The 14794-nt window shown below is 43.6% G+C and overlaps 1 pseudogene; it reads left to right on the forward strand.

Annotated features, from left to right (window-relative positions):
- LOC136406420 (GTPase IMAP family member 9-like) overlaps positions 1-14794 on the forward strand; it is a 421274-nt pseudogene that overhangs the window by 147006 nt on the left and 259474 nt on the right.

Below are 14794 nucleotides of genomic sequence, written 5' to 3' on the forward strand. Positions count from 1 at the left end.
TCCTGGTTCTATGGGAGACTTCAGGGATTTTTGGGAGAAGAGAGTTGGACCTAGGACTTGGCATATCTTTGCGGTGCTTGCTACTGATTATATAATATGACTTTGCTTTTGGTCTTTCAAAAGGGTCTCCAGTTAGCAATTTGGACATTAACAAGAGTCAGGTGTGAGGCCAAAGGGGTCGAAACCAATGGGAGCCAGGGGGAAAGAGGAAAAGGAGGCTGGAGAAAAGTCTTCCAGTGACCACACAGCGTCTCTGGTTATTTCCATAGGGCTCTTGCAAGCTTGAAAGTCGGCATGACCGACAAGTCAGCAGGCACCTTTCCCTCCCACCCTTCCTACCGTCTCCCACCGCAGGCCAGACAGGCAGCTTATCTGAGATTTACCAGGAGGTGGATCAACAGGCTCTCGAGATTGTTTCCAGGTGAGAGGCAGGCTGTCTCAATGATCACAGTTGACAAGATGTTCTAATTGTCTGTTGCATCACCATTACATTATTGAGTGTTTTATTTTTATTATACATTTTGGTCCACTATATAGAGAAATTTGATTAGTTAGTTCCTAAGCTTGAGGGTGGCTATTAGGAGGACCAAATGTAGCAGGAAGCAGTGGACAGTAGGGTAAGTACCTGTTGGTCAAATAAGTTTGTAAATGTGATATATATGTTTGCTCGCTTGTGACTTATATTGGGTGTGAGGGACAGGCTATAAGCAGGCCAGGTCGTTGTAGCCTGAGGTTTGGTTTTGGGACTAAGCTTTTCTCCACACCCTTGACTGATTGTATGATCTGGGTGGTGCACTCTCATGAGGAATCTAATTATGCCTTGGATAAGTGACTTTGTATCGGAGATTTCCTTGTTTGTATATTGGATTAAGGGATTTTGGTTTTCTACACTATAAAGTGGGACAGACCAGGAGCTTGGACACACAGTTCCTGCTATCACAATTGCAGGGGCTTCCCTGATCCCTTGCCCTTCATGGGAAGAGCTGGTTTTCTGCTTTTCCCTTGTCTTCTTTTGTGGTTTGCCTGTCTTGGTGAGACACCAATAAATAGGATGGCCCCCCATCCTCTGACTCCGCCATTTCTTTATCGTCTGCCCGAATCCAATGGGAACCTGCATGTGAATGGCCACGATGGCAGCTCCTGGCCTTACAACTGGCGTAGTTTCCAGCAGGATTCAGAGATTGGTATGGAGCCACCACCCTTGATGGGTGGGATAGAGTACTGGTTGCTGCTCTGGCTCCCCATGGCTGTCCTTTTAGGGGCCATGGGCTACATGTTTTTTACTCAAGAGGAAACTGCCCGAGGTCAAAAGCTTCAGTATGAATTGCAAATAGAATGGCAGAAAAGGCTGGAATTGGAGCGAGCACTGGAGAAGGAATTACGGGTTCCCGAGTTGCAGTTTACACTGGAAGTACCATGTTCCCTACCACCCCCAGGCTGCTGGTATCATTGAGCGTTATAATGGACTCTTAAAGCAGGGACTGCGACAGGAGGGGGGCACCGGCTCTCTTACTGGATGGACACGCCGCTTATGGACAGTACTTCGGATTTTGAATGAGCGACCTCGACGGGGAAGCCCAGCTCCAGTAGAGGCCCTCCTGCATCGGACAGCTGCCCCTATTCAGTTGCAGATACGCACCAAGGACATTTTACTCAAGCCAGGTTTCGGACAGCAGGGCAACGTGCTCTTGCCTGCTCCAACAGCCCTTCTTAAAGGACAACGGCTTCAATGGACTTGGCCCTGGACTGTACAGGCCCCCCATCTGAGATGGGTGGCCTTGTTGGCACCATGGGGAAAGGGGTTAGAGGTGGACCTCCAGTTAACTCCTTGGGCAACCAGCACCTGGCCACCTAAGGTAGAAGTGTATTATCCCTTGAGTGCTCAAGGGGACAGCATTTTGAAGGGCACCTTTGTAATTTCTTTATGGCCAATAATGAGTTCCCCTATTTTACTACACATAGAACCAGCAGATGCTGGTGTATTGGCCAATAAGGTTTGGTATGCCCGCTCAGGGCGGCCTCTGGTGCCAGCTACGGTGCTGTCTGCAGACAAAACTCTGGCCTGTATTCTGCCAGAGGGAAAAGATTTGCCTCTCTTGGTGCCACTGACAGCTCTCTCATTTCGCCCATAGTCTTTGATCTGTTAATCCTATTGCTGTAGTTGGTACTATTTCTGTTTATGCAATGTATCCTACTCCTTGCACAGTGACCATCATGGAAGATGCCTGTGGTTTAGATTGTAAAGCGAGCAAAAGGGGTGGAATGTTGGTCAAATAAGTTTGTAAATGTGATATATATGTTTGCTCGCTTGTGACTTATATTGGGTGTGTGGGACAGGCTATAAGCAGGCCAGGTCATTGTAGCCTGAGGTTTGGTTTTGGGACTAAGCTTTTCTCCACACCCTTGACTGATTGTATGATCTGGGTGGTGCACTCTCATGAGGAATCCAATTATGCCTTGGATAAGTGACTTTGTATCGGAGACTTCCTTGTTTGTATATTGGATTAAGGGATTTTGGTTTTCTACACTATAAAGTGGGACAGACCAGGAGCTTGGACACACAGTTCCTGCTATCACAATTGCAGGGGCTTCCCTGATCCCTTGCCCTTCATGGGAAGAGCTGGTTTTCTGCTTTTCCCTTGTCTTCTTTTGTGGTTTGCCTGTCTTGGTGAGACACCAATAAATAGGATGGCCCCCCGTCCTCTGACTCCACCATTTCTTTATCGTCTGCCCAAATCCAATGGGAACCTGCATGTGAATGGCCACGATGGTGGCTCCTGGCCTTACAGTACCCATGGACGGAAGCAGCTATCTTTGGAAATGATGGTGGTATGACTGCATGATTGGACCAGTTATTGTTGTGAATAACGTGTAGAACCTGAAGGACACTAAGTGAGTTTTTTCACTTCCAATATAGACACAGTTCAGGATTAGCTATGTAATTCACAAGATCTGGCACAAAGGAAAATACCAAAACCTATGTTCAATAACCATGAAGAATTTTAAGATGATATTACAGTACATTAAACAAAGTAGGGTCCCATTCAAGCACAGAGCCCTGTGCAGCCCTAGGAGTCATACACCCATGAAGTTCACTGTGACCAGGAATCTCACACAACATCTCTGTCCTCTCCTCCACCCTTTCTCTGGTCTCCTCATGCTCAATTCTCACAACCACCCAGAGGCTATCCCTTCTGCATTCGTGCACATTTACCAGAATACAGCTGTCCCACCCCCACCTCACACCTGCCCCCGGTGGACCACAGAGGCCTCAGTGAAGAGTGAAGGGGAGCCTGACCAGCTGGTAGCACAGTGGATAGAGCGTTGGATTGGGATGAGGAGGACCCAGGTTCAAGACCCTGAGGTCACCAGTTTGAGCGCGGGCTCATCTGGTTTGAGTAAAAGTTCACCAGCTTGGACCCAAGGTCGCTGGTTCAAGCAAGGGGTTACTCGGTCTGCTGAAGGCCCACAGTCGAGGCACATATGAAAAAGCAATCAATGAACAACTAAGGTGTCACAACGAAAAACTGATGATTGATGCTTCTCATCTCAGATGACTTGACTCTGGGTGGTGGGCACATGATGCAGTGAACAGACGATGTGCCATATACCTGTACAATCAAACTTATATCACAGCTACCTGGCCCATGCAGGTTCGCATTAGATTCCAACAGATGGCAATGAAACAACGGAGCCAAGAACTGGTGGGCCACTAGCTTTAATCCTAGCTTGCACCCGGCGGGCAAGTAAAAACACACACTGGGCTCCAAAACCCACTTATTCAGTGCTCACAAAGCTACTGACTTATCCATGTTTCCTAGAATCAAAGGTTTCTAGCTCACTAGCCTTATTCACCTCTGTTCAACATCTCTTTCTCTCTGCACAAACTGGCTTCTCCTTCAGCACTCCACCATCTTGGCTGCCTCTCTTCTCCTCCACGTGGCCTTTCTCTGCTCTCCTCTCTCTGCTCTCCTTTCTAATGCTAATCTCAGGAACCGAGAGCAAGCAAGCTTCTGGTCTGCCCCACTTTATAGTATAGAAATCAAAACATTTAATCCAATATACAAACAAGGAAGTCTCTGATACAAAGTTACTTTTCTGAGGCATAATGGGATTCCTCATGAGAGTGCACCACCCTACATCAAAAAGGGTAGGAAAGACTGTGTTAAAACTGAGCCTTAGTCTATAAGAATCCTGCCTGTTTACAGCTTGTCCCCCCACATCCAATGCAAACTATACGCGAACAAACATATACATCATTTTATACAAACTTATTTGACCAACAGTCCCCCAGTACAGTTAATTAAAAAAAGAATAAATAGTTTTATCTGAAAAATACTGCAGGGCATTATTCATTAAACACTAAAAAAACAACAACAAGCTTTCATGCATTTAAATACACAGAACACACCAGCCTTGGCGGGCAGCACAGTGTCTGGCATTTTGTCCCCTTTTCTTAGCAGGGTGACACTTGTTTGTTCCAGGAGCTTCAGAACAGACTGTCACATTAGCACACCAGTGCTGCTGTCCGCCATGAACATGTGAGACGCAGTCAGGAAAGGAGTGTGGGGGTGATTCTGCCACTCTCTAGATCTATGGCTTTGGGGGAAATCCTTACCCTTCTGAGCCCCGTCTCTACAGAGAACAGGACAGGGAAGTGTTAGGTTATTGCAGTCTGATGCCCCCCCATAACTTATATCATATGACAATATCTGGGCCGAGCCCTATGAGAACAAGTCCCCCAAGCCCACTGGTCTGAATGGTGAGCCATGGCCGCTTGCCCACACGTCTTCTTCCATGTTGGTTGGTTACAGTGATATACCTGTGACAGAACACAGGGGTCATCACAGAAGACCACATGGAGGGATATGACCAGTGACTCGGGCTTGAGCGGTCTGGTGTGAGAGAGAGATGGTCCTAGGAAAAGATAGTCCCTCTTCTCCCATGTTTGAGTCCCTGTGGCCATCAGAGTGATGCAGAGTTACAGACAGTGACAGACAGCAGCTCCGTTTACCACTTGGCACCGACAGCCAAGAAGGCAAGAAGCCAAGAAGCAGGTGTGTTTCTCCCCCGCTTTTATGCCAAGGTCATCACACTTTCTGCTTCCTTCCTACTCCTCTGCCAAGACCTGCCAGTCCCCTCCTTCCATAACCCACACGAGTGCTTGGACACCCCTGATGCTGGGCCCTTCCATGACGCCAGGGGCAGAAGAGGCTGCTCTGAACAGGAGTCAGAGAGGCTTCAGGGGCCGCTGCCACTCACTTGCCCTATTTGCGGGAATTTCAGGTGGTTTTGCAGTTTCTGTTCTTATCTCCATTTCTTCCTTTTGGTTTTAGTTTGACAGCTTTTCTTGCTTCACTCCAATCCCCCCAGGGGGAAAAATGTTCTTAAGTGCTTTCTTTTTGTTTGTTTGTTTGTTTGTTTTTGTTGTTGTTGTTTTTTTTCAGGGAGAGAGAGAGTCAGAGAGAGGGAAAGATAGGGACAGACAGACAGGAATGGAGAAAGATGAGAAGCATCAATCATTAGTTCTTCATTGCGACACCTTAGTTGTTCATTGATTGCTTTCTCATATGTGCCTTGACTGCGGGACTTCGGCAGACTGAGTAACCCCTTCCTCAAGCCAGCGACCTTGGGTCCAAGCTGGCGAGCTTTTTGCTCAAGCCAGATGAGCTCACACTCAAGCTGGTGACCTTGCGGTTTCGAACCTGGGTCCTTAGCATCCCAGGTCAATGCTCCATCCACTGCACCACCTCCTGGTCAGGCTTAAGTGCTTTCTTACGAATGATAAAAGCTATAAGTAAAATTTAACAAAGCACAAAAAACAAGGTTAATGTGTATCTCAGCATGTCACAGCAGAAAACAACTTTCTGATTCTTATAACCCCGCTATTTCCAAGAAATGGACTGCCTGAATTATGATTGAACACTTAGTTTCTCACAGGAAAGCGTGGATCCTGCCACTCCCACAAACCTTTCCTGTCCCACATCCTCCTGACTGTGTCTTACTCTTGGCTTAACGTTGTGGCCACAGCCCAGGCTGGAAAGGCCAGGTCACTGACCCACCTCACCTTGTTGGCACCTTCTAAACTGTTCAGAGGGGTGAGGGGAGAAAGGCTGGGTCGTGAAGGAAACCCCCCAGGGTGATCATGCTGAGCTGTGCTTGGGATCTGATTGGGACCCGTCCTGGGCTGTGCGGCCCGACACTGAAGTGGATGATGCAGTGGACGAGTTTCCCTGTGACTCTTTTAACCCACTCTTGTCCCTCTTTCAGGGCCGGCATGACACTCAGCACTTTGACTGGGACATGAACCAAAGAAAATAAACTCTGCTACAAATTAGAGCAGGCGCCCATGAATGGTGTTATATCTCAAAGTCTAGCAATGAAATTCTCAAAGCTTAAGTGGTGAATAAACAGCAGAGTGCCATTGTTTTTGAATATTGTTTATCACAAAGACATATCACTTGTACATTAGAATTAAAGTTGTTTCAGCCCAATGAAAGACCATAAATGACTATTTGAAAACCTAAGGAAACATGGCATTCTCCTGTCCTTTAGTGCACTTGGTGGAAAGGCAAGGACGCCAGACACAGACAACAATCTGGAAGACAATGGCAGTGACACCAAGGTCCCCCCATTTACTAATGTGGCATTTACCTCCACTAAGGAACAAAGGGAAAACTAAACTGTACAAAATCCCAGCACTCCGCTGGAAGGACGATGAGGAGACCAGCACGGTGGTTCACATTTAATCTGAATCCACCACTAGGGTTTGCACTCCACACTGCATCGTGGGGAACCTTCAGACAGTACTGGTAGAACAGCCAAAACTAGTGAATTTTTTAAAATTAAAGTTTCTAAACTTTGCCCTTAGGTCATATAACAAATGAAGAAACATTAATATTTTTAATATATTAAATTGTAGTAAGCAAATGGGATTCTGTGCGGCACATGAACTATGACTTCCTTCCTCCCTTCCCAACTCACCTTCAGCTTAGCTGGAAGGAAACACCATGGGCAGGTGTGGGCAGGTGATGGGGCTCCCTCTCCCCTCAGTTACCCATCAGGAATATGGCACCTTACCCATAGGGGCAGGCTGGCAGCCATTCTCACCCCCTCTACTCTGAGTGCAGGACTAACCAGGTGAGCCCAGCCAGCAGCACCCTAGTCCCTCTCTACCCACAGTGCAGAGATTGTGTCCCAGGGACAACAGGCTACAATACTGGGACCCAGACTGCCCACCAAGCTCCCTCATGTAATGGAGGGTCCATGCTGAGAGAGGCACGGTGAGAAGAAGGAGGCTACTAAAGAAATGACCTTTTTGAAGCAGAGTGTGGCACATTTGAAGCGTACTCTTGCAAACAGTAAAGCTTTCCATGATAATTTAGAGGAGACTGGTGTAAAGCCAGTGGCCAGGGCCATCATCACAGCCGCCCGGCCCATGCAGATTAGCATTGGATTCGGACAGTCGGTAAAGAAACAACGAAGCAAAAACTGGTGGGCCATCATCTTTAATCCTAGCTTGCACCAGGCTGGCAAGTAAAAACACATACTGGGCTCCAAAACCCACTCATTCAGTGCTCACAAAGCTACTGATTTATCTGAGTTTCCTAGAATCAAAGGTTTCTAGCTCACCAGACTTATTCACCTCTGTTCTCGATCTCCTTCCTTCTCTCTGCACAAACTCTGCACAAATTGGCTTCTCACTCAGCACTCCACCATCTTGGCTTCTTCTTCGGGTTTCCTCATGTGGCCTTTCTCTGCTCTCCTCTCTAATGCTAATCTCAGGAAAATAGAGTGCAAGCTCCCAGTCTGCCCACTTTATAGTGCAGAGATCAAAACCTTTAATCCGATATACAAAATAAGGAAGTCTCTAATACAAAGTCACTTATCTGAGGCATGATGGGATTGTACCACCCCACATCAAAAATGGTGAGAAAGGCTTAGTCCTAAAACCAAGCTCCAGGCGGAAGGATCCTACCTGCCCATATCCCACCCTCAGAACACATTAATATCACCTGGACGATGGGCTTCCACATGGGCAGCACCATCTTTAACAAAGTGAGCATAATATATTTTATCTGCCCAACAACTGGTAACTACATAAGAGCGACAAGAGAAACCCTATGTCAGCAAGTTTACCAGACAGAAACAGGAAAAAAGACTAGTACAAAGGGTACTTCTAGGGTCAGAGGAAACCTCATAGATGGGTCCCCAAAAAACACCCCTGCAAAAAAAATCAAATTCAGTTATATCAGACTGTAAAGCAATTTATGCCTAAAGACATTGTCAAAAGCAAGGGAGCAAACAGCTGGTAATGGCTAGGCCTAACAATGGTATCATATATAATAATGCCACTTTGACTAATGCATAGAGCAATTCATCAGTAGTTAAATAAAGAAAAAGATGGGACAAACTGGGTTCAGCATTAGAACACTCCATCCAACAACAGTGGAATGCACATTTTTTTCAAGTGCACAAAGAACATTCCTCTAAATGGACTACGAGTGAGGATATTAAACAGGAGCGAGACACCGTCTCTCTGACAAAGGAGGAACCAGAGGGCTGAAAAGCGTAGCCGGTACACCCAGGCCACACACTGCCCAGGATCCGGAACCAAATTAAATCTGGAGTTCCTCCTGCCCCTCCAGGACCCTCTTCAGATAAGACTGTGGGAAATGTGGAAATGAAACCGCAGTCAGAGTTGAATGGGGAGAAATATGAATTAGCACACCCGGTTTCTCTTCCCTTGTCTGGCTCAAGCCAGGGAAGAAGAAGAAAGAAAGAAAATAATACCCAGTTTTAAGAAAGAAGTCTTGAAATCTCCAACAGTCAGTGTGCATCTCCCTGTTTCTCCAGTTGTCTGTGTCAGCATTTGCTTCATGAATTTTAAAGTTTTCTTGCGTTCTTTTGTTTGTTTCTCTTTTTGAAGCTCAATTGCTTACACAGTACATGCACATCAGTACTATGGTCTTGTTGATAAATTAACCTATTTATCATTATGCAGGAACCTTCTGTCCCCGTAGTGGGGAGATGACCTTTCCCCTGATGGGAAGGTGATCGTTCTGAAGCTACGCTGTATGATATTCACGCAGCCACTGCAGGCTGCGCTGGCTCACTCTGTGCATGGTTCCTCTTTTCTAGTGTATCTTACTGAGCTTGGCACCAAGGAACCAGAAAAAACTACAAAAAAAACTAAGCCCAAAGTTAGCAGTGGAAGGAAATAGAAATCAGAAAAACAATTAAAGAATAGCCAACAAAACTAAGAAAAAATTAAACCAAATGTCCAGAATGTTAGAATAATTTTCTAAAGAAGAAAGGACTCAAAGAAATATAATCCTGAATGAAAGAGAAGACATTACAACTGATAACACAAAAAATACTAGGATCATAAGACATTACTATGAACAATGTGTCAACTAATGGATAAACTGGAAGAAATAGATAAAATTCCTAAAAACATACAGCCTATCAAGACTGAATCAGAAAGAAATAAAACAATCTGAACAGACTGATAACACTGGGAACAATTTTTTTTTCATTTTTGTTGCATGAGGTTGTAGAACAGCTTCTATATATTTCTGCATCACTGATTCCAAATCTGAAGTCTGTTTTTTGGCACCTGCTCTAGTTTTTATGCAATTTTGATTTCTTTTTGTTACAGTTAATGGCATGCATTGGTTTTTAAATTGGAGTTAAAGGGCAACGACTATTGGATTGAACATAACCACAAGGCAATTAATGTTTTACAAACATCACTTTTACATAATTGTAGTTGTTTCTAAATGTAAAAAAATATTATCTGATAAATACACCCTCTTATTTTGTTTTAAGATTGAATCATGGCTTCTTCAAGTAGGTGTAAATGTAAGAATAATCATAACACCTTCTGTTATATATGTGGCTGTTACACACTTCAACATCAAAGGTGTAATATTTCATCATTTGTGACACGTGCATATATTGCCTATTTTCAAGTTTCCCTTGGTGATCAAGACAAGAATTAGGCTCCTCATATTGTGTGTCATAATTCTGAGGAAATGCTTCATGCCTAGACAAAAGGAAAATGCAAAGGAATGCCTTTTGGTATTCCCATGGTTTGGCGTGTACCTAAAGACCACAGCAGTGACTGTTATTTCTGTCTGATCCATACAAAAGGCATCAGCAAGAAAAAAATGGCATATGATCACATATCCTAGTATTCCTTCAGCAATGCATCCTATCCAACACTCTGAGACACTTCCAGTTCCAGTTTTCAATGGTTTTATTTCTTCTAAGGACGAAGAAAGTGAACATAGTGATCAAGTGTTTTTTGGTAAGATGCATGAGGAAATGGTTGTAGAATTTGAAGGGTCTTCTTCTGATGTCAATAAGTCATTAACCCCTCAGCAGTTTAGCCAACCCAAATCGAATGACTTAGTAAAAATGGCATAAAAATTGTCCTCAAATTTCTAAAGTATGAGGAACATAACTGGATCATTTGTGTGGATCTTAAAATGATAAATTTCCTGTTAGTACAACAGAGAGGTATCATGAAGTATCCTCGCTTTCTGTGTTTGTGGGACAGCCGAGCTTGGGAGAAACATTGGACACAGAAGGAGTGGCCGAAACATGAAGCTCTGTAGGGATGCAAAATATTGTGAATGAACCTGTAGTTATCAAGACAGGATCATTCTTCCCCCAGTTCACATCAAACTTGGCTTAATGAAGCAGTTTGTTCAGGCTTTGAATAGAGGAAGTGAATGCTTTCAACATATTATTTCTGCTTTCCCTGCCTTGTCTTTCAAGACGATAAAAGCGGGTGTATTCGATGGACCTCAAATTCGAACCCTCATATGTGATGAAGAATTTGCCAGGAAGATGAATAAGGAGGAGAAAGCAGCATGGCCATCTTTTGTTGCAGTTACAAAGAACTCCCTTGGCAACAAAAAGCAGAAAACTATGAACTTCTGGTTCAAAGGATGCTGATGGCTTTCCGCAACATTGGATGTAACATGAGCGTTAAGATTCACTTCCTGAACAGTCACCTTGATATGTTTCCCAAAAATCTTGGAGCTGTTAGTGATGAACAGACTACTGATGGAGCATCAAATGAGATTGTCCTCAACTAGTACACAAATGCAAGAGCTACAAACGCAAAGTTTTGCCTGAATAGAATTTAAATATGTTTTGCACAAATTTTATGATTAAAATAAGTATTTTAATAAGTTCTATTTTGAAAAATGTAAACAAATTCTGATGCAGTTATATTTATTAGTGTGTTAGTGTATTTACTGCATTATATAAATTATTACATTTTTAAAAGATGACACCCAAGAAGACATTCTACTTCATTATTTTAAACTAAGTGTTGAAAATTTTACCATAAATTGAAAACTTATAATCTTGAATTGCAAAAAACTGTAGCTTATAGAGAAAAACTAATATCAGATTTGAGATCAGCACACTCAAATTAGGTAAGAACAAGTTTCTTTGTGGATGCAACAAAAATTTTGTTCTCCAGTGTAACGAGTATGGAGCTTGAAGCAGGAATCAAAATTCTCCCTGCAAAGAAAAGCCCATACTGTCTAGTTTCATGAGTGAATTCCACCCAAATTTAGGAACAATTCATCCTGATCTTCAACTCTTCCAAAAAATTAGGAGAAAGGAACACCTCAAAAGTCATTTTTTGAGGGCAGAATAAGCCAATATGAAAACCAAACAAGGGCACTACAGGAAAAGAAAACTGTAAACCAATCTCCCTGATGAATGTAAATGCAAAAATCCTCAACAAAATATTAACTAACTGAACTCAACAGCCCATCAAAAGGCTCATACACTCAATCAAGTGGGATTTAAATAAGAGAACACTTTGTTTTATTAAAGTAAATCTTCACCTTTGGTGGATAGCGTTGGACAGGATAACGGTCACAAGGTGTGGGCGGTACTTACTAAATGCATTTTTGCTAAATGTTAAAGTGTAGCTCAGTATTTTGCAGGGGCAGCTGTAAAAAGGATGAGCTTGACAGGAACCCATCCCAAACCCACCTGTGTAGCCGACTGCAGAGAAGAAATCAGTATGTTATGTCATTGACCAAACAGTGTAGAAAAGCAATCGCGAAGCCTCCCTGTGGGGAGACAGGCCTGTGGATGTGAGTCCCCTGTCTTCTTTATTGCTGCAGGACAGTAAAAGTACTTCGTTCTTCTTCTTTTTTTTTTTTCCTGCTTGATTTAAGAGAGACAGAGAGAGGAAGGAGGGAAAGCATTCGTTTGTTGTTCCCCTTAGTTGTGCACTCATTAGTTGCTTCCTACCACATCTTAGTCTTGTTTGGTGGTTCTAGCAGGGGTGCTCAGCTACTTGACTACCGTTGACTGAAGAAAGATCCTCCCTTTTCTCGGGAAGTTCATCCTCTTAGACACAGTGTGCACTTTGCAGGGGACACACATGGAGCAGTAAGGAAGGAAGGGGACACCCACCTAGACAGCCAGATCAGCCAAATCAAAGCTGGTGATCAATAGGGTGATAGATGTCACAGCCAGATCACCCTCACATTTCTTCAGCTTATTCTTCAATAGAGTGCCCCAAGCGGTGAACCCCTTGAATTGAATAATATTATGAAACTTTAGTCACAAAAGTATCTAAGGCCAAGATTGATTCAGAGATACCGGTGGGCAAATAATAGCTAGTACAGATGTCAACCAAACAAGTTTCTTACTGTGGATAACAAACATTCTTCCTCTTGGGAGAAGTCACGGAAATGCTATAGTGCAATCACCTGACATGACTCCATTTATGATGACTCTGGCCTTGTAGCCAAAGTCTTGTCAAGGCTACAATTTGCTTGTTGTACTTGCTATATAATCCTAAAATTGAGACAATAGGGTGGGCGCTGTGGAATGTTAACACACACACACACACATAAACACACACACACACACACTTTTCTTTTCGAAAAGAGTGGCCTCTAACTTTACATACTTTGCTTGGTACCTGGATGAGGGAACCACTACACGTGCCTCCAGGCCACGTGTTCATACCAGGTACAAGGATCTGCATTCTTCCAGCTTTCTCCTGAAGAAATTTTCAGACCTAATATTCTAGTGACCTCAGTCACTTATGAAGCAGTTGTAAGTGAAGGGCCCAGTGAGGAGCCCATCCAAGAATGACCTTTAGAACTCTAGCTCTGAGCAAACAAGTCACTGACCCTGAGCGGCATAAGAAGCCACCAGAATATGGAACCGCAGGCAATAGGAGGAGACAACCTCAAAAGCAGCCCCGAGATGACAGGAAGGATGAGGCCAAATGCTGCAGAACAAAAAGCACCCTCCAAATGTTTTTTCTCGGCTAACATGCTGAGACAGCGAGGGAGCCTGAAATAATCAAATAACCAGAGAACAAGCAGCAGCCGGCACACAGCTAGTTCAAACTAAAGCCAGACAAACTAAAGAGAGTTCCCAGCTGGGGGAACTCGGGGAGACACAGCCCTTTCCTGCAGTCAGAAGATTCTGAACGGAGTCATTTCAACAGTCACAGAGAACAAATTGGATACCAGGAACAAGCACAACATACCTACTTGTTAAACCTGAGGGAGTATCCTGAGCATTCTGTGGTCCACACTTGATGTTCATCTCTAATTTACCTAATATTCTGAATATATGGGATATTTTTAAATGTGTTTTGAAATTGACTTTTCCAACCTTTCATTATAAAGTGGAAAAGGGGGGAGAGTAAGGTTTTAAAAAAATTGTTTTTGTTGTAATTAGAGAGAGAGATAAACTTCGATTTGTTGTCACCACTTATTCATGCACTCATTGGTTTATTTGTCTATCTGTCCTGACCCAGGATTGAACCCGCAACCTTGGCATATCAGGTCAACACTCTAACTCAGCAACCTGGCCAGGGCTGTTTTTGCTTTATTTGTTTGTTTTTTTAACCAAAGCTAGACAAACTAAAACAGACAGTCATTATTTTATCCACTAAGGGACAGGATCTCTTATTCACAAATAACAGCATCTTAAAATTTTGGTGAGAAAAAGAGGGCAGAGCAGAGAGCAGAGAGATATCTCATGGAGAGAGGAAGTCTGTGTGCTAATCTTGGTCTCCACAGCTTCTGCAGTAAGGTTTCTAAAAGTAGGACAAGAAAAAGCCGAATAATAAATGTGCATAGATGCCAGTTTTTTAAGTTTAAATTTTATTTATTGATTGAAGAGAGAGGAGAGAGATTGGGGGAGGGGAGAAGGGGAAGCAACAGCTCATAGCAGCTGCTTCTTGTATATGCCTTGACCCCCAAGCCCACGGTTTTGAGCTGGACAGATTCTTTTAAAGTAAAAACGCTGCATTTTGGGATTTAAGAGTCACAGGTGGAAGCAGAGTCAGGGCTCACTGTCACAGGAACGAGGAAACAAGGCCAGGGAGGAAGGAGAGGGAACCCTGACAACCCAATAGGAGGACTTTGAACTCTGCCGTCCTGTGTCATTATAGTTTGGACCAAATTTCACCAAGTCACCAAGGAGTAGGGGACACTCAGCTGACATATGACTGACCAATTGTGAATCAAGGGCCATGGACATATTGGGTATTGAGATATCATTTAATAAATAATATTATAAATCCCAGATAGCTATACTTACATATGGTTCATACTTCTACAATATATACTTGTATTTATAAGTCACTGTATTCAATTTGCTAGTGTATCGTTGAGGATTCACATGTGTACATTCATAAAGGATATTGGTCTGTCATTTTCTTTTCTTGTAAGATCCTTGAAGGATGCTGACTTCACAGAATGAATTATGATGTATTTCCCAATCTCCT

Source organism: Saccopteryx leptura, chromosome 5, assembly GCF_036850995.1.
Source record: "Saccopteryx leptura isolate mSacLep1 chromosome 5, mSacLep1_pri_phased_curated, whole genome shotgun sequence".
NCBI lineage: Eukaryota > Metazoa > Chordata > Mammalia > Chiroptera > Emballonuridae > Saccopteryx > Saccopteryx leptura.